The sequence below is a fragment of the Thermobia domestica genome, chromosome 1, assembly GCF_964235325.1.
Source record: "Thermobia domestica chromosome 1, izTheDome1.hap1.1, whole genome shotgun sequence".
NCBI lineage: Eukaryota > Metazoa > Arthropoda > Insecta > Zygentoma > Lepismatidae > Thermobia > Thermobia domestica.
This window is the reverse complement of record NC_137454.1, coordinates 170,317-197,594: the sequence shown is the minus strand read 5'-3', so window position 1 is coordinate 197,594 and position 27,278 is coordinate 170,317. Positions and strand designations below refer to the sequence as shown.

The 27,278-nt window shown below is 38.1% G+C and overlaps 1 long non-coding RNA gene across 4 annotated transcripts in view; it reads left to right on the top strand.

Annotated features, from left to right (window-relative positions):
• Positions 1–26,629, top strand: part of LOC145682962 (uncharacterized) — a 49,233-nt gene extending 22,604 nt beyond the window's left edge. For 3 of the 4 annotated variants that reach the window (XR_014130962.1, XR_014130959.1, XR_014130960.1), the window contains exons 2-4: positions 16,259–16,369; positions 22,609–22,666; positions 25,730–26,625. This is a non-coding gene — a long non-coding RNA (uncharacterized LOC145682962). Of the gene's footprint in view, positions 1–15,595; positions 16,370–22,608; positions 22,667–25,729 lie in introns of those variants that run through there. The other variant, XR_014130958.1, reaches the window with a different exon arrangement.
• Positions 26,630–27,278: the final 649 nt, after the last annotated feature.

Sequence of the window (27,278 nt, the reverse complement as noted above, 5' to 3'; positions counted from 1 at the left end):
TACCAGAAAAGAGTTCTATAAGGAGTTGAGAGAAATTACTTAGATTCTTAAATAAAGCATTATTTTTATTTGTGACCCTTTCCAACTGTAATCAAAGATAATTAACCTGAAGAAGAAAGGTTCAAAATTAGTAGTTGTATGTTGGTAATGAAAGAATTGTATTCCCACTACAAAATAAGAAGTTCCTCTACATCTACACTCTCGGTGGCATAGTTGGCGAGGCATCTATCTAGCAACCAGGTGAGCCCCGGTGAAATCTTATCGGGGGGTAAGAAATCTCCGGTAATATTGTATCCCCCGGTACGTTTTTCACGATGCAGGTTTTCACCGTGACACCGGTGTAGACGAAAGAGATGGCTTTTTCGTTTTATGCAGCTCAGGATTCATTCAACCTCTGTAAAAATGGCTACCTGAGAAGACCTGAGGAGTGAAGACGGACGGAGCAAGGTTCAGATTACACCATCTGCTGTACTTACCAATGTCTAGAAATTTTCACGCCTTACCCCTTTCATTGCCTGAAGCCATCTCAATATGTATCGAACGGAACTCAACTCTTGTTAGGCAAGATAGTGTGTGGTGGGGAACGACATATAGGCCCTATGTAAGGATTGACCTTGCATAATGGTCTCTGCAGTTGTCAAGCTCTGATCCTAGTTTCGAACCCAGGTTCTTTATAACTTATGTTAGGTGTCACATGAGTACGCAAAACAGAAAACTTCAAACAAATCCGAAGGGGACGCCGTTTACTTTAGATGTGTATTAGCCATTTAACAGCCATCTTGTGAGAATTTCATGAATCATCGTTTAATATTTTATAGATTGCGTTACGTGTATATAATTTAATCACGCTCGACCCTAGCCATAGGAGCTAAACACACGGTTCTGATTGGTTGAAGTTATCCGTTTCTCGACACGTAGCATACATATAGGACAAATTAAACGCCAACTGCTGTCGGTCCTCGCGGCCGAAAATAATACTTATTTACCCTTGAATGTAATATATAATGCATAAAAAGTGATTTACTTACGTTATGAAACATAGCTGAGCGAGTGTCAGCGAGAGAAGGGGGTTAGAAGCCCCATATGGCTCGTTTCGTTCCACAGAATTTCATGAATCATCGTTTAATATTTTATAGATTGCGTTACGTGTATATAATTTAATCACGCTCGACCCTAGCCATAGGAGCTAAACACACGGTTCTGATTGGTTGAAGTTATCCGTTTCTCGACACGTAGCATACATATAGAACACATTAAACGCCAACTGCTGTCGGTCCTCGCGGCCGAAAATAATACTTATTTACCCTCGAATGTAATATATAATGCATAAAAAGTGATTTACTTACGTTACGAAACATATCTGAGCGAGTGTCAGCGAGCAAAGGGGGTTAGAAGCCCCACATAGCTCGTTTTGTTCCACAGAATTGCATGAATCATTGTTTAATATTTTATAGATTGCGTTACGTGTATATAATTTAATCACGCTCGACCCTAGCCATAGGAGCTAAACACACGGTTCTGATTGGTTGAAGTTATCCGTTTCTCGACACGTAGCATACATATAGAACACATTAAACGCCAACTGCTGTCGGTCCTCGCGGCCGAAAATAATACTTATTTACCCTCGAATGTAATATATAATGCATAAAAAGTGATTTACTTACGTTACGAAACATATCTGAGCGAGTGTCAGCGAGCAAAGGGGGTTAGAAGCCCCACATAGCTCGTTTTGTTCCACAGAATTGCATGAATCATCGTTTAATATTTTATAGATTGCTTTACGTATATAATTTAATCACGCTCGACCCTAGCCATAGGAGCTAAACACACGGTTCTGATTGGTTGAAGTTATCCGTTTCTCGACACGTAGCATACATATAGAACACATTAAACGCCAACTGCTGTCGGTCCTCGCGGCCGAAAATAATACTTATTTACCCTCGAATGTAATATATAATGCATAAAAAGTGATTTACTTACGTTACGAAACATATCTGAGCGAGTGTCAGCGAGCAAAGGGGGTTAGAAGCCCCACATAGCTCGTTTTGTTCCACAGAATTGCATGAATCATTGTTTAATATTTTATAGATTGCGTACGTATATAATTTAATCACGCTCGACCCTAGCCATAGGAGCTAAACACACGGTTCTGATTGGTTGAAGTTATCCGTTTCTCGACACGTAGCATACATATAGAACACATTAAACGCCAACTGCTGTCGGTCCTCGCGGCCGAAAATAATACTTATTTACCCTCGAATGTAATATATAATGCATAAAAAGTGATTTACTTACGTTACGAAACATATCTGAGCGAGTGTCAGCGAGCAAAGGGGGTTAGAAGCCCCACATAGCTCGTTTTGTTCCACAGAATTGCATGAATCATTGTTTAATATTTTATAGATTGCTTTACGTATATAATTTAATCACGCTCGACCCTAGCCATAGGAGCTAAACACACGGTTCTGATTGGTTGAAGTTATCCGTTTCTCGACACGTAGCATACATATAGAACACATTAAACGCCAACTGCTGTCGGTCCTCGCGGCCGAAAATAATACTTATTTACCCTCGAATGTAATATATAATGCATAAAAAGTGATTTACTTACGTTACGAAACATATCTGAGCGAGTGTCAGCGAGCAAAGGGGGTTAGAAGCCCCACATAGCTCGTTTTGTTCCACAGAATTGCATGAATCATTGTTTAATATTTTATAGATTGCGTACGTATATAATTTAATCACGCTCGACCCTAGCCATAGGAGCTAAACACACGGTTCTGATTGGTTGAAGTTATCCGTTTCTCGACACGTAGCATACATATAGGACAAATTAAACGCCAACTGCTGTCGGTCCTCGCGGCCGAAAATAATACTTATTTACCCTTGAATGTAATATATAATGCATAAAAAGTGATTTACTTACGTTATGAAACATAGCTGAGCGAGTGTCAGCGAGAGAAGGGGGTTAGAAGCCCCACATAGCTCGTTTCGTTCCACAGAATTGCATGAATCATCGTTTAATATTTTATAGATTGCGTTACGTATATAATTTAATCACGCTCGACCCTAGCCATAGGAGCTAAACACACGGTTCTGATTGGTTGAAGTTATCCGTTTCTCGACACGTAGCATACATATAGAACACATTAAACGCCAACTGCTGTCGGTCCTCGCGGCCGAAAATAATACTTATTTACCCTCGAATGTAATATATAATGCATAAAAAGTGATTTACTTACGTTATGAAACATAGCTGAGCGAGTGTCAGCGAGCAAAGGGGGTTAGAAGCCCCACATAGCTCGTTTTGTTCCACAGAATTGCATGAATCATTGTTTAATATTTTATAGATTGCGTACGTATATAATTTAATCACGCTCGACCCTAGCCATAGGAGCTAAACACACGGTTCTGATTGGTTGAAGTTATCCGTTTCTCGACACGTAGCATACATATAGGACAAATTAAACGCCAACTGCTGTCGGTCCTCGCGGCCGAAAATAATACTTATTTACCCTTGAATGTAATATATAATGCATAAAAAGTGATTTACTTACGTTATGAAACATAGCTGAGCGAGTGTCAGCGAGAGAAGGGGGTTAGAAGCCCCATATGGCTCGTTTCGTTCCACAGAATTGCATGAATCATCGTTTAATATTTTATAGATTGCGTTACGTGTATATAATTTAATCACGCTCGACCCTAGCCATAGGAGCTAAACACACGGTTCTGATTGGTTGAAGTTATCCGTTTCTCGACACGTAGCATACATATAGAACACATTAAATGCCAACTGCTGTCGGTCCTCGCGGCCGAAAATAATACTTATTTACCCTCGAATGTAATATATAATGCATAAAAAGTGATTTACTTACGTTACGAAACATATCTGAGCGAGTGTCAGCGAGCAAAGGGGGTTAGAAGCCCCACATAGCTCGTTTTGTTCCACAGAATTGCATGAATCATTGTTTAATATTTTATAGATTGCGTACGTATATAATTTAATCACGCTCGACCCTAGCCATAGGAGCTAAACACACGGTTCTGATTGGTTGAAGTTATCCGTTTCTCGACACGTAGCATACATATAGAACACATTAAATGCCAACTGCTGTCGGTCCTCGCGGCCGAAAATAATACTTATTTACCCTCGAATGTAATATATAATGCATAAAAAGTGATTTACTTACGTTACGAAACATATCTGAGCGAGTGTCAGCGAGCAAAGGGGGTTAGAAGCCCCACATAGCTCGTTTTGTTCCACAGAATTGCATGAATCATTGTTTAATATTTTATAGATTGCGTACGTATATAATTTAATCACGCTCGACCCTAGCCATAGGAGCTAAACACACGGTTCTGATTGGTTGAAGTTATCCGTTTCTCGACACGTAGCATACATATAGAACACATTAAATGCCAACTGCTGTCGGTCCTCGCGGCCGAAAATAATACTTATTTACCCTCGAATGTAATATATAATGCATAAAAAGTGATTTACTTACGTTACGAAACATATCTGAGCGAGTGTCAGCGAGCAAAGGGGGTTAGAAGCCCCACATAGCTCGTTTTGTTCCACAGAATTGCATGAATCATTGTTTAATATTTTATAGATTGCGTACGTATATAATTTAATCACGCTCGACCCTAGCCATAGGAGCTAAACACACGGTTCTGATTGGTTGAAGTTATCCGTTTCTCGACACGTAGCATACATATAGAACACATTAAATGCCAACTGCTGTCGGTCCTCGCGGCCGAAAATAATACTTATTTACCCTCGAATGTAATATATAATGCATAAAAAGTGATTTACTTACGTTACGAAACATATCTGAGCGAGTGTCAGCGAGCAAAGGGGGTTAGAAGCCCCACATAGCTCGTTTTGTTCCACAGAATTGCATGAATCATTGTTTAATATTTTATAGATTGCGTACGTATATAATTTAATCACGCTCGACCCTAGCCATAGGAGCTAAACACACGGTTCTGATTGGTTGAAGTTATCCGTTTCTCGACACGTAGCATACATATAGAACACATTAAATGCCAACTGCTGTCGGTCCTCGCGGCCGAAAATAATACTTATTTACCCTCGAATGTAATATATAATGCATAAAAAGTGATTTACTTACGTTACGAAACATATCTGAGCGAGTGTCAGCGAGCAAAGGGGGTTAGAAGCCCCACATAGCTCGTTTTGTTCCACAGAATTGCATGAATCATTGTTTAATATTTTATAGATTGCGTACGTATATAATTTAATCACGCTCGACCCTAGCCATAGGAGCTAAACACACGGTTCTGATTGGTTGAAGTTATCCGTTTCTCGACACGTAGCATACATATAGAACACATTAAATGCCAACTGCTGTCGGTCCTCGCGGCCGAAAATAATACTTATTTACCCTCGAATGTAATATATAATGCATAAAAAGTGATTTACTTACGTTACGAAACATATCTGAGCGAGTGTCAGCGAGCAAAGGGGGTTAGAAGCCCCACATAGCTCGTTTTGTTCCACAGAATTGCATGAATCATTGTTTAATATTTTATAGATTGCGTACGTATATAATTTAATCACGCTCGACCCTAGCCATAGGAGCTAAACACACGGTTCTGATTGGTTGAAGTTATCCGTTTCTCGACACGTAGCATACATATAGAACACATTAAATGCCAACTGCTGTCGGTCCTCGCGGCCGAAAATAATACTTATTTACCCTCGAATGTAATATATAATGCATAAAAAGTGATTTACTTACGTTACGAAACATATCTGAGCGAGTGTCAGCGAGCAAAGGGGGTTAGAAGCCCCACATAGCTCGTTTCGTTCCACAGAATTGCATGAATCATCGTTTAATATTTTATAGATTGCGTTACGTGTATATAATTTAATCACGCTCGACCCTAGCCATAGGAGCTAAACACACGGTTCTGATTGGTTGAAGTTATCCGTTTCTCGACACGTAGTATACATATAGGACAAATTAAACGCCAACTGCTGTCGGTCCTCGCGGCCGAAAATAATACTTATTTACCCTTGAATGTAATATATAATGCATAAAAAGTGATTTACTTACGTTATGAAACATAGCTGAGCGAGTGTCAGCGAGAGAAGGGGGTTAGAAGCCCCATATGGCTCGTTTCGTTCCACAGAATTGCATGAATCATCGTTTAATATTTTATAGATTGCGTTACGTGTATATAATTTAATGACGCTCGACCCTAGCCATAGGAGCTAAACACACGGTTCTGATTGGTTGAAGTTATCCGTTTCTCGACACGTAGCATACATATAGAACACATTAAACGCCAACTGCTGTCGGTCCTCGCGGCCGAAAATAATACTTATTTACCCTTGAATGTAATATATAATGCATAAAAAGTGATTTACTTACGTTACGAAACATATCTGAGCGAGTGTCAGCGAGCAAAGGGGGTTAGAAGCCCCACATAGCTCGTTTTGTTCCACAGAATTGCATGAATCATTGTTTAATATTTTATAGATTGCGTACGTATATAATTTAATCACGCTCGACCCTAGCCATAGGAGCTAAACACACGGTTCTGATTGGTTGAAGTTATCCGTTTCTCGACACGTAGCATAGATATAGAACACATTAAACGCCAACTGCTGTCGGTCCTCGCGGCCGAAAATAATACTTATTTACCCTCGAATGTAATATATAATGCATAAAAAGTGATTTACTTACGTTACGAAACATATCTGAGCGAGTGTCAGCGAGCAAAGGGGGTTAGAAGCCCCACATAGCTCGTTTCGTTCCACAGAATTGCATGAATCATCGTTTAATATTTTATAGATTGCGTTACGTGTATATAATTTAATCACGCTCGACCCTAGCCATAGGAGCTAAACACACGGTTCTGATTGGTTGAAGTTATCCGTTTCTCGACACGTAGCATACATATAGGACAAATTAAACGCCAACTGCTGTCGGTCCTCGCGGCCGAAAATAATACTTATTTACCCTTGAATGTAATATATAATGCATAAAAAGTGATTTACTTACGTTATGAAACATAGCTGAGCGAGTGTCAGCGAGAGAAGGGGGTTAGAAGCCCCATATGGCTCGTTTCGTTCCACAGAATTGCATGAATCATCGTTTAATATTTTATAGATTGCGTTACGTGTATATAATTTAATCACGCTCGACCCTAGCCATAGGAGCTAAACACACGGTTCTGATTGGTTGAAGTTATCCGTTTCTCGACACGTAGCATACATATAGAACACATTAAACGCCAACTGCTGTCGGTCCTCGCGGCCGAAAATAATACTTATTTACCCTTGAATGTAATATATAATGCATAAAAAGTGATTTACTTACGTTACGAAACATATCTGAGCGAGTGTCAGCGAGCAAAGGGGGTTAGAAGCCCCACATAGCTCGTTTTGTTCCACAGAATTGCATGAATCATTGTTTAATATTTTATAGATTGCGTACGTATATAATTTAATCACGCTCGACCCTAGCCATAGGAGCTAAACACACGGTTCTGATTGGTTGAAGTTATCCGTTTCTCGACACGTAGCATACATATAGAACACATTAAACGCCAACTGCTGTCGGTCCTCGCGGCCGAAAATAATACTTATTTACCCTCGAATGTAATATATAATGCATAAAAAGTGATTTACTTACGTTACGAAACATATCTGAGCGAGTGTCAGCGAGCAAAGGGGGTTAGAAGCCCCACATAGCTCGTTTCGTTCCACAGAATTGCATGAATCATCGTTTAATATTTTATAGATTGCGTTACGTGTATATAATTTAATCACGCTCGACCCTAGCCATAGAAGCTAAACACACGGTTCTGATTGGTTGAAGTTATCCGTTTCTCGACACGTAGCATACATATAGGACAAATTAAACGCCAACTGCTGTCGGTCCTCGCGGCCGAAAATAATACTTATTTACCCTTGAATGTAATATATAATGCATAAAAAGTGATTTACTTACGTTACGAAACATATCTGAGCGAGTGTCAGCGAGCAAAGGGGGTTAGAAGCCCCACATAGCTCGTTTTGTTCCACAGAATTTCATGAATCATCGTTTAATATTTTATAGATTGCGTTACGTGTATATAATTTAATCACGCTCGACCCTAGCCATAGGAGCTAAACACACGGTTCTGATTGGTTGAAGTTATCCGTTTCTCGACACGTAGCATACATATAGAACACATTAAATGCCAACTGCTGTCGGTCCTCGCGGCCGAAAATAATACTTATTTACCCTCGAATGTAATATATAATGCATAAAAAGTGATTTACTTACGTTACGAAACATATCTGAGCGAGTGTCAGCGAGCAAAGGGGGTTAGAAGCCCCACATAGCTCGTTTTGTTCCACAGAATTGCATGAATCATTGTTTAATATTTTATAGATTGCGTACGTATATAATTTAATCTCGCTCGACCCTAGCCATAGGAGCTAAACACACGGTTCTGATTGGTTGAAGTTATCCGTTTCTCGACACGTAGCATACATATAGAACACATTAAATGCCAACTGCTGTCGGTCCTCGCGGCCGAAAATAATACTTATTTACCCTCGAATGTAATATATAATGCATAAAAAGTGATTTACTTACGTTACGAAACATATCTGAGCGAGTGTCAGCGAGCAAAGGGGGTTAGAAGCCCCACATAGCTCGTTTTGTTCCACAGAATTGCATGAATCATTGTTTAATATTTTATAGATTGCGTACGTATATAATTTAATCACGCTCGACCCTAGCCATAGGAGCTAAACACACGGTTCTGATTGGTTGAAGTTATCCGTTTCTCGACACGTAGCATACATATAGAACACATTAAATGCCAACTGCTGTCGGTCCTCGCGGCCGAAAATAATACTTATTTACCCTCGAATGTAATATATAATGCATAAAAAGTGATTTACTTACGTTACGAAACATATCTGAGCGAGTGTCAGCGAGCAAAGGGGGTTAGAAGCCCCACATAGCTCGTTTTGTTCCACAGAATTGCATGAATCATTGTTTAATATTTTATAGATTGCGTACGTATATAATTTAATCACGCTCGACCCTAGCCATAGGAGCTAAACACACGGTTCTGATTGGTTGAAGTTATCCGTTTCTCGACACGTAGCATACATATAGAACACATTAAATGCCAACTGCTGTCGGTCCTCGCGGCCGAAAATAATACTTATTTACCCTCGAATGTAATATATAATGCATAAAAAGTGATTTACTTACGTTACGAAACATATCTGAGCGAGTGTCAGCGAGCAAAGGGGGTTAGAAGCCCCACATAGCTCGTTTTGTTCCACAGAATTGCATGAATCATTGTTTAATATTTTATAGATTGCGTACGTATATAATTTAATCACGCTCGACCCTAGCCATAGGAGCTAAACACACGGTTCTGATTGGTTGAAGTTATCCGTTTCTCGACACGTAGCATACATATAGAACACATTAAATGCCAACTGCTGTCGGTCCTCGCGGCCGAAAATAATACTTATTTACCCTCGAATGTAATATATAATGCATAAAAAGTGATTTACTTACGTTACGAAACATATCTGAGCGAGTGTCAGCGAGCAAAGGGGGTTAGAAGCCCCACATAGCTCGTTTTGTTCCACAGAATTGCATGAATCATCGTTTAATATTTTATAGATTGCGTACGTATATAATTTAATCAAGCTCGACCCTAGCCATAGGAGCTAAACACACGGTTCTGATTGGTTGAAGTTATCCGTTTCTCGACACGTAGCATACATATAGAACACATTAAACGCCAACTGCTGTCGGTCCTCGCGGCCGAAAATAATACTTATTTACCCTCGAATGTAATATATAATGCATAAAAAGTGATTTACTTACGTTACGAAACATATCTGAGCGAGTGTCAGCGAGCAAAGGGGGTTAGAAGCCCCACATAGCTCGTTTTGTTCCACAGAATTGCATGAATCATTGTTTAATATTTTATAGATTGCGTACGTATATAATTTAATCACGCTCGACCCTAGCCATAGGAGCTAAACACACGGTTCTGATTGGTTGAAGTTATCCGTTTCTCGACACGTAGCATACATATAGAACACATTAAATGCCAACTGCTGTCGGTCCTCGCGGCCGAAAATAATACTTATTTACCCTCGAATGTAATATATAATGCATAAAAAGTGATTTACTTACGTTACGAAATATATCTGAGCGAGTGTCAGCGAGCAAAGGGGGTTAGAAGCCCCACATAGCTCGTTTTGTTCCACAGAATTGCATGAATCATTGTTTAATATTTTATAGATTGCGTACGTATATAATTTAATCACGCTCGACCCTAGCCATAGGAGCTAAACACACGGTTCTGATTGGTTGAAGTTATCCGTTTCTCGACACGTAGCATACATATAGAACACATTAAACGCCAACTGCTGTCGGTCCTCGCGGCCGAAAATAATACTTATTTACCCTTGAATGTAATATATAATGCATAAAAAGTGATTTACTTACGTTATGAAACATAGCTGAGCGAGTGTCAGCGAGAGAAGGGGGTTAGAAGCCCCACATAGCTCGTTTTGTTCCACAGAATTGCATGAATCATTGTTTAATATTTTATAGATTGCGTACGTATATAATTTAATCACGCTCGACCCTAGCCATAGGAGCTAAACACACGGTTCTGATTGGTTGAAGTTATCCGTTTCTCGACACGTAGCATACATATAGGACAAATTAAACGCCAACTGCTGTCGGTCCTCGCGGCCGAAAATAATACTTATTTACCCTTGAATGTAATATATAATGCATAAAAAGTGATTTACTTACGTTATGAAACATAGCTGAGCGAGTGTCAGCGAGAGAAGGGGGTTAGAAGCCCCATATGGCTCGTTTCGTTCCACAGAATTGCATGAATCATCGTTTAATATTTTATAGATTGCGTACGTATATAATCACGCTCGACCCTAGCCATAGGAGCTAAACACACGGTTCTGATTGGTTGAAGTTATCCGTTTCTCGACACGTAGCATACATATAGGACAAATTAAACGCCAACTGCTGTCGGTCCTCGCGGCCGAAAATAATACTTATTTACCCTTGAATGTAATATATAATGCATAAAAAGTGATTTACTTACGTTATAAAACATAGCTGAGCGAGTGTCAGCGAGAGAAGGGGGTTAGAAGCCCCATATGGCTCGTTTCGTTCCACAGAATTGCATGAATCATCGTTTAATATTTTATAGATTGCGTTACGTGTATATAATTTAATCACGCTCGACCCTAGCCATAGAAGCTAAACACACGGTTCTGATTGGTTGAAGTTATCCGTTTCTCGACACGTAGCATACATATAGGACAAATTAAACGCCAACTGCTGTCGGTCCTCGCGGCCGAAAATAATACTTATTTACCCTTGAATGTAATATATAATGCATAAAAAGTGATTTACTTACGTTATGAAACATAGCTGAGCGAGTGTCAGCGAGAGAAGGGGGTTAGAAGCCCCATATGGCTCGTTTCGTTCCACAGAATTGCATGAATCATCGTTTAATATTTTATAGATTGCGTTACGTATGTAATTTAATCACGCTCGACCCTAGCCATAGGAGGTAAATACACGGTTCTGATTGGTTGAAGTTATCCGTTTCTCGACACGTAGCATACATATAGAACACATTAAACGCCAACTGCTGTCGGTCCTCGCGGCCGAAAATAATACTTATTTACCCTCGAATGTAATATATAATGCATAAAAAGTGATTTACTTACGTTACGAAACATAGCTGAGCGAGTGTCAGCGAGCAAAGGGGGTTAGAAGCCCCACATAGCTCGTTTTGTTCCACAGAATTGCATGAATCATTGTTTAATATTTTATAGATTGCGTACGTATATAATTTAATCACGCTCGACCCTAGCCATAGGAGCTAAACACACGGTTCTGATTGGTTGAAGTTATCCGTTTCTCGACACGTAGCATACATATAGAACACATTAAACGCCAACTGCTGTCGGTCCTCGCGGCCGAAAATAATACTTATTTACCCTCGAATGTAATATATAATGCATAAAAAGTGATTTACTTACGTTATGAAACATAGCTGAGCGAGTGTCAGCGAGAGAAGGGGGTTAGAAGCCCCATATGGCTCGTTTCGTTCCACAGAATTGCATGAATCATCGTTTAATATTTTATAGATTGCGTACGTATATAATTTAATCACGCTCGACCCTAGCCATAGGAGCTAAACACACGGTTCTGATTGGTTGAAGTTATCCGTTTCTCGACACGTAGCATACATATAGAACACATTAAATGCCAACTGCTGTCGGTCCTCGCGGCCGAAAATAATACTTATTTACCCTCGAATGTAATATATAATGCATAAAAAGTGATTTACTTACGTTACGAAACATATCTGAGCGAGTGTCAGCGAGCAAAGGGGGTTAGAAGCCCCACATAGCTCGTTTTGTTCCACAGAATTGCATGAATCATTGTTTAATATTTTATAGATTGCGTACGTATATAATTTAATCACGCTCGACCCTAGCCATAGGAGCTAAACACACGGTTCTGATTGGTTGAAGTTATCCGTTTCTCGACACGTAGCATACATATAGAACACATTAAACGCCAACTGCTGTCGGTCCTCGCGGCCGAAAATAATACTTATTTACCCTTGAATGTAATATATAATGCATAAAAAGTGATTTACTTACGTTACGAAACATATCTGAGCGAGTGTCAGCGAGCAAAGGGGGTTAGAAGCCCCACATAGCTCGTTTTGTTCCACAGAATTTCATGAATCATTGTTTAATATTTTATAGATTGCGTACGTATATAATTTAATCACGCTCGACCCTAGCCATAGGAGCTAAACACACGGTTCTGATTGGTTGAAGTTATCCGTTTCTCGACACGTAGCATACATATAGAACACATTAAATGCCAACTGCTGTCGGTCCTCGCGGCCGAAAATAATACTTATTTACCCTCGAATGTAATATATAATGCATAAAAAGTGATTTACTTACGTTACGAAACATATCTGAGCGAGTGTCAGCGAGCAAAGGGGGTTAGAAGCCCCACATAGCTCGTTTTGTTCCACAGAATTGCATGAATCATTGTTTAATATTTTATAGATTGCGTACGTATATAATTTAATCACGCTCGACCCTAGCCATAGGAGCTAAACACACGGTTCTGATTGGTTGAAGTTATCCGTTTCTCGACACGTAGCATACATATAGAACACATTAAACGCCAACTGCTGTCGGTCCTCGCGGCCGAAAATAATACTTATTTACCCTCGAATGTAATATATAATGCATAAAAAGTGATTTACTTACGTTACGAAACATATCTGAGCGAGTGTCAGCGAGCAAAGGGGGTTAGAAGCCCCACATAGCTCGTTTTGTTCCACAGAATTGCATGAATCATTGTTTAATATTTTATAGATTGCGTACGTATATAATTTAATCACGCTCGACCCTAGCCATAGGAGCTAAACACACGGTTCTGATTGGTTGAAGTTATCCGTTTCTCGACACGTAGCATACATATAGAACACATTAAATGCCAACTGCTGTCGGTCCTCGCGGCCGAAAATAATACTTATTTACCCTCGAATGTAATATATAATGCATAAAAAGTGATTTACTTACGTTACGAAACATATCTGAGCGAGTGTCAGCGAGCAAAGGGGGTTAGAAGCCCCACATAGCTCGTTTTGTTCCACAGAATTGCATGAATCATTGTTTAATATTTTATAGATTGCGTACGTATATAATTTAATCACGCTCGACCCTAGCCATAGGAGCTAAACACACGGTTCTGATTGGTTGAAGTTATCCGTTTCTCGACACGTAGCATACATATAGAACACATTAAATGCCAACTGCTGTCGGTCCTCGCGGCCGAAAATAATACTTATTTACCCTTGAATGTAATATATAATGCATAAAAAGTGATTTACTTACGTTAGGAAACATATCTGAGCGTGTGTCAGCGAGCAAAGGGGGTTAGAAGCCCCACATAGCTCGTTTTGTTCCACAGAATTGCATGAATCATTGTTTAATATTTTATAGATTGCGTACGTATATAATTTAATCACGCTCGACCCTAGCCATAGGAGCTAAACACACGGTTCTGATTGGTTGAAGTTATCCGTTTCTCGACACGTAGCATACATATAGGACAAATTAAACGCCAACTGCTGTCGGTCCTCGCGGCCGAAAATAATACTTATTTACCCTCGAATGTAATATATAATGCATAAAAAGTGATTTACTTACGTTATGAAACATAGCTGAGCGAGTGTCAGCGAGAGAAGGGGGTTAGAAGCCCCATATGGCTCGTTTCGTTCCACAGAATTGCATGAATCATCGTTTAATATTTTATAGATTGCGTTACGTGTATATAATTTAATCACGCTCGACCCTAGCCATAGGAGCTAAACACACGGTTCTGATTGGTTGAAGTTATCCGTTTCTCGACACGTAGCATACATATAGAACACATTAAATGCCAACTGCTGTCGGTCCTCGCGGCCGAAAATAATACTTATTTACCCTTGAATGTAATATATAATGCATAAAAAGTGATTTACTTACGTTACGAAACATATCTGAGCGAGTGTCAGCGAGCAAAGGGGGTTAGAAGCCCCACATAGCTCGTTTTGTTCCACAGAATTGCATGAATCATTGTTTAATATTTTATAGATTGCGTACGTATATAATTTAATCACGCTCGACCCTAGCCATAGGAGCTAAACACACGGTTCTGATTGGTTGAAGTTATCCGTTTCTCGACACGTAGCATACATATAGAACACATTAAATGCCAACTGCTGTCGGTCCTCGCGGCCGAAAATAATACTTATTTACCCTCGAATGTAATATATAATGCATAAAAAGTGATTTACTTACGTTACGAAACATATCTGAGCGAGTGTCAGCGAGCAAAGGGGGTTAGAAGCCCCACATAGCTCGTTTTGTTCCACAGAATTGCATGAATCATTGTTTAATATTTTATAGATTGCGTACGTATATAATTTAATCACGCTCGACCCTAGCCATAGGAGCTAAACACACGGTTCTGATTGGTTGAAGTTATCCGTTTCTCGACACGTAGCATACATATAGAACACATTAAACGCCAACTGCTGTCGGTCCTCGTAGCCCAGTAGGCTAGTGCTCGGGCAAGTAATGAAAATCTCTTTTGGCGTGGATTCAAACCCAGCCCAAAGATTTTTTTAAAAAATTTCAGTAACACTTTTATTATTAAAATAAGATGAAAATAATACTTATTTGCCATTATATGTAATATATAATGCATAAAAAATGATTTACTTACGCTACGAAACATAGCTGAGCGAGCTAAGGGGGGTAGAAGCTCTGCAGGACTCGTTTTGTTCCACCTTGACCTCTATAAGATATATTACGTGACATTACGTCACACTCGGGTGGTGCAACTTCTTTGTAAATCTACCCTCACACGTTTCCTAGTGACCAACTTAAAAACAGTTGCCTAGGGTAGAGCGTGAAAGAAAATGCATTGCGTACAATGTATCTTAAGGATCATTCAAAAATCTTATTCAGTTATTTCGTTGAATTTTGTTGTATCCTATACGGACAGCGTAACTGGTGTAATCACAATATAATATTTAGATGCATGCGAACTGTATCCAATGTCTTCCCAGTTGTCTTTCCCACTCTCTTTCCTTTGATGCTCGAGAAAGGACTCCGTTGAGCAGCCGAAACAGTTAAATGTGTTTGCATAGGAGAATATTTAAAAGAAATCTCAACCGTTCAGCGAGCAATTTACATTTTGTGAGGAGAATCCACAGCATAACTCGGAATGATAACGATCCTTTGTTCTTAATTTCCCAGAGTGTGAGAGAAACAAAAGGTAATCAGAAACACTTACGTACATAAGCGAAGAATTCCTGAAATACACAAAAAAGACATTTTGGGCCCTATATCTTTCACTATCTGTATACTGTTCTTACGTAATTGTGTTGTTTTCTGGTTTCATTTGCATTCGTCACGGCTTCATTGGCATCGTAACATTGTTTTCCCACATCAACAGATTTTAATTCAGGGACACAATAACAGTGGTTGTCACCGGAAATGACCCGGCCCACAAATCATTGGGTCCACCTCTCACTTACACGTAACATTCATTTCCGGTAAAGGAGGAACATGTACGCAGTATGTATGTTTATACAATTACCTTCTACCACGTGTTATTTGTTTATTTTCCAGTTGAAACGTTGTTGTTGGAAGGAGTGATCTACGATGTGGAAGATTCTTCTCGTGCAAACGGTGCTTTTGGTGTTTTCACAAGCGAAGGATTGCATAGAAAATGGCAATACGGTAAGTTCAATGGAGCTCCTGACACAAACATATTATTAGCACAAATGGGTCAATAGTGTGTCAAGATAGACACACAGTTAGAGTTTTTGGCTAAAAAGCAGGAAAATGAAATGGAATCATTATGCCCTGAAGGCTTAATTAAACAGATCGCTAATTAAGTAATTGTGAAACGAATTGGTGGAATGAAATGTGGGAGGAAACTGGAAACTCCAAGAAAACACACGGACACAATGTTGTTCACCAAAAACTCACGTAACCTGGGGTAGAAGTAGTGACGCAAATACGCTAGTTGCTGCCCGGGGCAAGAACTCGCCTTAGCAACCCCCTGACCAACCAAACCAAAACGCTCCCCCAAGTATTTGCCCTTCCAATCCGGTGCCCGGGGCACAAGTCCCATTTGCTTCCCCCTAGTTACGTCACTTGATAGAAGTAGGGGCTTCTCGAACCAGAACTGCCTAGAAATCAGGTCTCTAGTTCGAATCTTACGACTAGCCATTTTACCAGGGTTTTTCCTTAATATGATATCACCAGAAGAATAAACCCTATAATCTTTAATATATTTACCAAGACTTTCATCTAACTTTTCAATATGAATGCTTTTGCTGTGAAACGACGTTGGTGCTACATGTGAAAAGTGATTAATATCTAAACAATAATTCATTTAGAGTAATATATTCTGTAAAATACTCACGGAGATACGTGTATTTAAACATCTTAAGTTTTGATGATCCAGTCGTGTTTTAATTATTTGAACTAACGTTGCAAAAGTAACGTACGGTCTTCATCATCAGTTACATGAACTAGAACAGTTACATAATGATACGTAAATTTTGATGATAGATATAATGACAGTAAGTCACCTTTGAAATGTCAATTCAAATAATTGGGAGCACGGTGGCTTAGTGGTAGAGCGTTCATACGTGGTTCGATCCCAACTCGCGCCAAGTGGGCTTTGTGGTGGACAAATACGATGTACGTGGCTTTTCTAGGGGTTCTCCTGTTTCCTCCCACTTCATTTATTCGACCATTGCATTCATTTCTCATCATCGTTGTCTCTTTTTGCCTAGTAAAACTGAAATATTTCATTTCAGTTCAAATATTAAAACACGGATAGAACATCAAAAATTTAATTTGATTAATAAATTCATTTGCTTTTTATACAAACAGATAAATATTGAATTTATTCCTAAAGATGAAGGAGTACAAATATGAAAGTGTGGATGTTATGCATATGGAGGTAGTCGTCAGTGGGGCACAAGTAATTATTTCATCGGGGGAGCAATTTTTGCATGCCGGTTGCAAGAAAAAAATCTTGCTCCAAATTCGTGAGTTAGGTAACCGAAGCATCTTGCGGTGCTTCAAATGTGTTAAAACGTTTATTGGGTGTGTCCTTTCATGAGTCCAAAATTATGGTAGTCAGAAGTTGCTAGATCAGGACAACACAGAGGGTGTTTGAGAGTAATTATACAGAGAGTATAGTCTTTTATTTTTTCTCTTCATCTCACATAAATTCTTCTGCTGACAGCGGCAACTTCAATGGCGGGGAAAATGGCTTTGTACTGTTCCCCTACAAAGTCAATCCCTGCCTTCGGAACTTCTAGTGATTGGTCACTTCGAAAGTATTTTTTAAATTCCGATATGGGGTACAAATATTACAGAAAGAAACTGCGAATTTAACATTGCACAATCAACATTACTACCAACGGTGAACTGACTCGGATGAGGACACTTGGAAGTGACAACAAAATAGTTAAACTGAGCGACGGCGAAAACAGCGGAAGAGATGTATATTATGGTAGCTCAGAAATCAAAGGTGAGGAGTTACGTTTTCATTTCGGAGTACAGATGGCAGATTAAAATAAGATGAAATGACGTTATACACTGGAATTTGACAACATACTCAAACTTGTAACCAACAAACATTTTTTTTGGGGGGGGGGACAAGCATCGCCGGCAGGGATTCAAGAGTTAGTTTCTTTGTGGGAATCAACATGTGAATAAGGGAAAAGCTCTGTCAGCCCCTTCCCCCGGTAATTCGGACCCTAAATATATTAATTATAGAAATGTACTTTTCAAATTTTCTACCTAATGTTTGAGCTTTATCTTGTATTGCCTGAATGTTGCATTTGAATGTTCTATCACCCTTGTTTAACCAAACCAATGGAGCAACTATGACATTAGAGATACTGTTGGATAGTCAGTGTCTTCCTATGCCGCAGTTCAAAACGGCGGATAGAAAATTTTAAATCAGGGTGTTGTAAAGAGGGAATAGATGCAGACTAAGAGTAAGAGAAAATTAAATATTTGTGAAAGCTTCATTTTTTTTCTGTTTGGTGCTTTAAGAACGTAGCCATCCTCACAGTTGTGTAATCTGAGCATTTGTATCTTGATCTTACCAGCAATTCCACCTGGGGCTTAATTCGTCTAAAAGATGTATTGAAATTAGATAATGCTTTGAACAAATGAAATGTAATCTTGAAGATTTACGTCCCGCAGTTTTGCCTTCTATGCTCAAGGAGATGGTAATGATGAGAAACGAAGAAAATGGTGGAATGAAGAAAGTGGAAGGAAACGGGACAACACCGAGAAAACCTACTTACACGGTGTTTGTCAACCACAAAGTTTACTTGGCGCGATCTGGGATCAACCAAGGACCCCATGCAACAGAGGTGAAAGCTCTACCACTGAGCCACCATGACCTTGCTTTGAATTTGAGTCATTTTTTAAATAACTAAAACGTTGTGCTAATTTCTAGGTAGTGAACATGATGATCCGCATTTCAGGCATTACTTTAAGGAATGTTATACATAATTATGATTATATTTTAGTATGAGGCACTAATCAATTTTAATTTCGCTAAAATAAAAATAAAACAAATACTAGTTATGCAAAAACTCTTTGATCAAATAACCCTTTTTGAAATATAATTACCTTTTTTTAATCTTCTATTTTTACTAACTGATAATGAATCTGATAAACTACGGTTACCATATTCTGAAATGCCATAATGTAGACACATTTCCATCTGGCTAATACGATTTAAAAATCTTAGCTTAGGCACAAGAACGCTAGGTTTTATATTTGAATTTCAGCTTTACTTTTGAAATCTTATAAAAAATACATTGAAATGTATGAAAATTACTTAAACAAGAGTATTTAACAGCATCATGTTGACTTCACATAGATATATTTCAGAAGTTTCTTTCTTTTCTTTTCTTTTCTTTTCTTTTCTTTTCTTTTCTTTTCTTTTCTTTTCTTTTCTTTTCTTTTCTTTTTTTAACAATTCCTTCTTCGAGTACAAATAGCCAGTGTATCTTTACATGTGGAATGTATGAAATTGAAATAAAAATACATTTGAGTGTAAAAAATGCAGACCAATGCTGCAAGTTTCGGAAAATGTATACGAACGGAAGGTTCTACTTTCAAAATCAGACATGTCTACATATGTGCTGACATAAACTGATTTATTATAAATACAAATAATGCTGAAAACAAAGTTTACCTATCTTAAACATTAGGATAACTCACACTACCAAAATGAATTAAGAATCTGTAATCCATTCGAAAAAGAACCAAAAATCAATTGAAGTAAAGTAATGATTCTTAAACTTTTTCCCATGGGAGAATATTTAAACATTTTTCGAATGTATAGATTTGTGATTTTCCCTCCAACTATTATGAATTTAATCGATCTGGTGCGTACTATCGATAAGTCCAGTATTGTCTCGAAAATAAGCCTAACGTTATTATTATTATTATTATTATTATTATTATTATTATTATTATTATTATCATCATCATCATTATCATCGAAATTTCAGTGAAGATTTAAGGTGTGCTTAAATTAGCTACCTTACACAAATGGGTTTTAACGGCATTCATGAAGTTAATCTATATATATAAAAGAGAACGTACAAAATCCTTTGTCCGCTCATCACGCTAATACGGCTGAACCAATTTCTTTCATTTTTGGGGGGTTATTAGGATTTGGACCCTAGATGGTTTTTATCATATCACTTTAATTTTTAATTACCAGTGTCTTGAGATAATTGACCATTCAAGTGTCCATAACGTACAAATCCTTTGTTATTAGTTCATCATAGGTAAAAATAAACGTGTTTATATGCAACCCGCATGACCGTGTCACTCGGCGGGTTAACATAAATGACAGGCGATATACAGCGGAAAATAGCTTGAATCTTCTGTTTAAAATTTTTTAATTGATTTGCTTATTTTTACAGACACTTTTACAATATGCCAGCACCGGGATGACCGCAGCGAAGCGGGGCGGGTTAACATAAATGACAGGCGATATAATGTTAAGATTTACTGCAATCTTCTATGGTTTTTATCATATCACTTGAAAGCGAAAAAGTAAAAATTATCTAAGTAACAAAGTTTATTGCGTTCCGGGGTGACCGCAGCGAAGCGGGGTGAACGCTGCTAGTTTATTATATTGCTTGTCATCTTAAGAACGATAGTCTCCCCTGCTGGTCGGGGCCGCGGTGGCTCAGTGGTAGAGCGTTCATCTCTGGTACTTGGGGTCCCGGGTTCGATCCCAGTGCCCGCCAAGTGAACTTTGTGGTGGACAAACACCGTGTGCGTGGGTTTTCTCGGGGTTCTCCCATTTCCTCCCACTTTCTTCATTCCATTTCATTCATCATCACCGTCTCCTTTAGCCTAACCGGCATAACCGTGCGTAGGGATGCGCATGAGACGAGTCGAGACAGGATTTTCCTGACAAAATTCGAGTCGACACACACCTCTTCCAATAGAGAAATATACATTTTTCGAGTCGAGACATCACTTTTATAGCACAATTTCGAGACGAAACAGCCACAAATCTTGTCTCGTGCGCATCCCTAACCGTGGGACATAAAAAACCTTAAAGATTTCATTTCATTTTCCCCTGCTGGTCTAGAGTAGTGTACGAACCACTTGCTGCATGGTGTCCTGGGTTCGATTTCCGATGGGAGAACCTTGAAACTTGGTTTGAATTCCACTTTAAATTGTAGATCCCTCTCTCGTAGAGCCTCTGTGCTGAGAAGAGACACTAAACTTCAACAAACATCGACTAACAACCCTACCTCGCAGAATCGACTTGGTACCTAGAAAATTAAAAACATTTTCAAGGTGAAAAGTCAAGGCGCGATTAGTCATATTATAATGGCCAACCACTCTCTTTTTGTTACGTATGGAATTAAGAATAAAAAATTAATAATACATTTTCCATTTTTATTCGCTGGTCGGACGAAACACATTTCCGGCCAGCTGGCCAGCATTTGGCTATTACTGATCTAGATAATAAGTTTGTTGTTTCTATAGAAACTAACGTCCCTTTTCAGGTAACAAATTTATAGGAGTCTTTGACGTACAGTACAGCTTAACGTGGAATTCGAACCATGTCAGCTGCCATCGGGTCTTTCTCACAGGAACTGCGAACGCTAACCACTTACTCACGGGGAAGCTCATGCATATTATACTCTGCTTCTACAGAGGGTTGCGGAGTCATATTAAAAAAAAAAAAAGTTCTCCAGTGTCTTAACTGGTACCTAAAGAATATCTTTTGATGTATATATTTATCAGTGGCGTGTGGTACTGTTTCCGATTGGGGAACAGGCCATTAATAGTAATACACCCTTTGGTATTGTCAAACACAAGGTGTAGCATGCATTAAACCTGGGAAACATTATGTTCATTGTTTTTCTCGGAATTCTCCTGATTGTTGTATGGTTTTGTAAAGTTACTTCCTCGGTAACGCCTTAGTTGATTTTATAATCCAGTTTTGATTAATAGAAGAGAAGTTTTGAAATTTCGCTCTGTTTTAGACCTAGCAGAAAATACTGAGGAAAGATTCAATATTAATTGTAGCTATGTCACTTTTTAAACGTTACTTGTCTGCCATTTTGGGGAGAGGATAGATACTGCACTCATACTTCTTCTAGAAGGTTCGTCGTTCGAAGACATTGCATGCCATTTAAACGTTTTGAGTTGTTCCCAGCCAAACCCATCTGCAGACCCCACTGGTTTTATTCGACTAGTCCAATACGTCGGTTACTCAAATTAGTGGTATACATCTGTATATTTCAGGAATTATAATTTTTTCCCTGATAAAACAGCGAATCATGACTTTTCGAATCCTTGTACCTACATATGAACCATATAATTTTCTTTTAAAAATGATGGTCCACCGGAGTAATTTTACTTTATTCTGATAACTTGTTTTTCTTTCTATTTAGTGCCTGAGAAGTTCTGAATGTTGCAAAGGATGCTGTGATGATGGAAAGTGCGTTACGTGTAAGTATTTTGAGTGTCTCGCGTTCTTTAAAATAGCAATTGCTTGTTATGAAATGCCGCATTTTATTCTGTCATAAGTGAAAAGTCATATGAATTACGATTCTGAAAATCTACATTATCATGAGCCTCAACTATTATTAATTTTCTCCCTGGCAATTTGGACCATTGTGATCATCCAGCAAAAATATTTCGTACTAACCTATGCAGAAAAAAAAAAGTAATAGATCTTGGAAACAAGCACTAAAATCTTATATGCTCCCATTTCACCCTATTTATGACATTTTACGATAGTAATATCTTATTAGAAAGTTTTCGGCAGCTCCCCATCCTCTGTGAGGGGAGTGACCCCACATTCTTGGAAAAACCTCAAACTTACATATTTTTTTTTTTAAAGTTAAAATTCGATACAAACCGTGCAAACCACTCATAGCCTCTAAATTTTGGCTTTATACCCCAAACTAAAAAAAAAAAAAAAAAAAAAAAAACAGCTGGCGTAATCCCTGCTTAATTGTCGTATTAGAACTCACTGTAAAAACACTAAAGTAACACAAGTATGACAAATATAGAGGATGTCGGGAGAAAACAACAACATATCATAAAATAGGCTTATTGAGAAAATTGAGTTTTAATTCGTTAATATCCTACTGTTTAAACGGGTTACTAAACATGCAATATTGTTTATTGTGGTAATTTATTGATTGGAGGAGGCGACCGGACGGCACCTATCTCCCACTTCCGCTTTTGTTAATGCCACTGTTGAAAAAGAAACAGGAAGAAAAATGTTACGAGGAACAGTGAAATTTTCGTACATTTGGCAAATTTTCATGAGGTTCCTTTTTCCCCTCCCAAATGTATTTACGAAAAAAGAAGAGGATGAGAAAAGTACTAGATTTGTTGGTGAACGTAGTAGAACACTAAAATATTATAAAATGTACTAGATCTATACGAAAGTACTAGCGGTGATCACATTGATTTCGACTATAAAATTTTCCAAGTGATAAGACGTGCACATATTCTTGTCAGCTAACAAAGAACTGCACAACTTATACAATTAAATAATAATAATAATAATAATAATAATAATAATAATAATAATAATAATAATAATAATAATAATAATAATAATAATAATAATAAGGCAGCAGAGATAATACATGACAGTAGAGACATTCACGCAAAAGATTAATATTATATAATGATGATCTTGGATGTATGCAGGAATTCATTTCGGGGGTATGAGTGTACATCAGGCGTAAGAGGGGGGAACACGGGGAAACGCCGTCCTCCCACCTGGAAAAAATGTGTATGGCGCCCCCCCAGTTTCTAAAAAATTACAATTGGCAAAGATAAGCAGGGGGAATGGCGTGATGTCATACCGCCACCTACCTTCTCAGAGCCACTTTTACGCCTGGTGTAAATTATATGTAAAATTTGTAAAATTATAATTATTTCTGAAACTACATTTAATTTACAGAGAGGTCCAAGTTTCTAGAGGAAGGGGAGTCTGGACCCCGAAGACCTATCGCTACTTACATCCCTGATGACAACACAACAGAAGCTCTTACTACTATCTACAGTTTAGACTTGTAAAGCACCAGATTGAAAGTGCAGTTTCAGTGCATTAATTTCTGTTTTCAAGGTCTTTAATATAATTCACAAATTAGAATACCCGACAATTATGATACTAATCTGTGGCCTCAGATTCTGGCCTGTAAGAAAATACCTGAAAACCGATATTCATTTCTTAAAACTGTGACCGGGATCCTAATGCATTAATATAACCTATGTAACTTGGAAAGTGACAACTATATAACTTGGAATGATATTTTGACTTACGTTGGCTGTTGCTCCCCTTTCAATATATTAGAAATCAAAATACGTTTCATTTTGAATAGGTCATGAGATGAAAGGAAATGAAAAATAAGGTTTTTTCGTGTCGTCTTTTAATTTCGTTTTATAGATTTCTTGTCTTAATTCTTTCTTGTTTCGTTTCGACACGTACACGTCCGCATTACACGTGCATCTAATACCCCAAATTACGACCTGTTTCAGCGATAAGCCTGATCGAGAAGAGTGAAATAGAACATACTTTATCTATCCATCTTCCCAAAATTCGTCATAACAGTTAGTGTTGTCCAAGAGACGAGACGACGCGAGGAAATAAGGTTTTCTCGTTTCGTAAATTTTTGTACTATTCTAGTCTCGTCTTAATTCTTGCAAAATAATTCCCTCTCTCGTCTCGAAAAAAAATTCTCGTTTTATTTCGTATTTTTGTTCAAAATGTAACACCTGATTTTTTTCCTTAATTTGAGCTAGAAGTTATCAGAATCCTCCTGGGTCACGAAAATTCTACGATGAGTGTGATATAACAACATTTAAACCATATTTATTATTGGAGTATATTATATAATGACTTGACGTACCTTTAAACGTTGATAAATGTTCCTCACTGTGTTCGTACAATCATTTATCAATTTATCCTGTGAATGATGTAACACGAAAACAGTATTTGAGATCCAAGATTAGCGTGAACTAGTGTTGCTCACGAGAAATGTCTCGTCTCGAATTTGAAAAGGAACTTCTCCTTTCGACTCGTCTCGCTTTTGAGAGGAGACGAAAAATTTGTCGTGTCGTAAGCAAGACTAATAGTAATATAATTAAAAAAATATTCGCGAAGACATTTTTGTGGTGTGTTTGTGGAAAACCTTAGCTACACGTAGCAAACGATGATTTTCCTATTAATACGTCATACGCAGAGATTATGGGAAAATTGAAAATTTGTGTAACTTATGTCATATAATGAATTCACAAAATCAATATGTAATAGGGCCTACTGATTATACAAATTGCTTGCGTTGACGGAAGCTGATACGTAATGGGGCCTCGGATTTAATCTAAACTTAATTTTTTTGAGAATTTTTTGTGGAATTCACCAACGCATGTAAACACACAAGTACATGTTTGGATTCAAATGGTCTAAACTTACTCTTTTATGCTTCAATAGAACATAGCGCTATTCTGTTGTATAATTTTCTGTTAATGTTTTTGTGTTTGTATTTGCAGTTTCTGACAGATGCAATCCTGCGGACAACCCTTGCAATGTTCATCAATGTCCTCCGGGGAAAGAATGCTATTTAAACCAAGTGGATTGTGTGGCTTACCCATGTCCTCCTGTTCCCGCATGTCGTCCAAAATAACTTCAGTTTCAATCAGTCAGCTACAGAGACTATTTTTTTAATTGGAACTCCATCAAGTGGACAGTTATTGGGCCTTACTATTTCCGCTACAGTTGAACATCCCTAAGAAGAATCAAGTATACATGATTACAGTGTAAAAGTGTTTGCTCGAAACATTATGCTTATCTTGCTAGTGGCATAAAAAGCACTGCGAACAACAGGAAACGTTAATTTAGAAAAATATTTACTGAAGAAATAGCTAAAGAAACGAAACAGTAATCCATTACTTCTTTGTGGAATGACTGATGTAGGCAGTCAATTAATATAAACCCCGTTTTGAATATAAACACCATTTTCATCCGAATAATGGCTACAATCTCAACCTATCAGTTTGGTTTTGTATGATGAAGATAACAAACTGGTTGCTTAGAAATTATGTAAACCTAATTTTATGATTCTTGCTCTAAAAGCCATTTTAAATGAGTTAATTTGATGCTCTTAATTTCTGAACTTTATTCTCCAATTTACTTTAATATAAAAAATATTTTTCGTACATGTTAACGAAATTTTCATATTCTGTTTTCTTAAATGATTTAGATTGTGTTTATATATAAACAAAGTTAAGATTATTTAAGGGAATTGGATGACAACCTTCATTCACAAATTTCTCTTAATAACGTAGAATAACTACAGGGTGCACAATGAACAATATAATGTAGAAAAATTTTTCACAACCTGTAACTCTGAAATTGTTGAGAATATGATCTATGTTTGTATGAATTATTGTTTGCTTAGAATCACCCATATTATCATTTCCAAAAGAATCGCCACTTCTTCCCGGGAAGGATGGAATAGGATAAGTCTTGCAATATTCTGGTACACAAGATACCAGTGTTTATTACAGTCCCGTACAAGCAGATTATCATTTAACGTATAGCTCCTTCTATTGGACTGTCTATCTCCTGCCAGTTCCTCCATTTCATATCGATACCACGTCTTGTCCTGAGAGACAAAAAAGTCAGTTGCTGCTGTTTCCATTTCCTGCTGGTTAGTCAACTATCGTGATTTTTGGAACTGTGCCATGGACAGAAACAGGTAGTAATTTAAAGGGGCAAAGTCATTACTATCTTTGCCGGTTGTTGACCTGTTCCTGAATCTTTTGTTGCATTTTTCGAGCCGAGTGTGGTTTTGAGTTTCTGTTGTAGCGAGGTGCCCTTTCGGTTCATCAATGCAGGATATTTTTGACGCAGTGCAGCATACATCCACTTCAACGGGTTAAATAAAGATTCGCATTGATGATGCGACCGTTATTAACGAAGTGCAAGTAAATTACCCTTCGAAGTTCTACCACACACGGAGCATGACTTTACGCTTGAAACGGCCCTGCTTGACGACTAGTTCTGGAAATTTTGCCCTTGCTTAACTACAGATTCTTG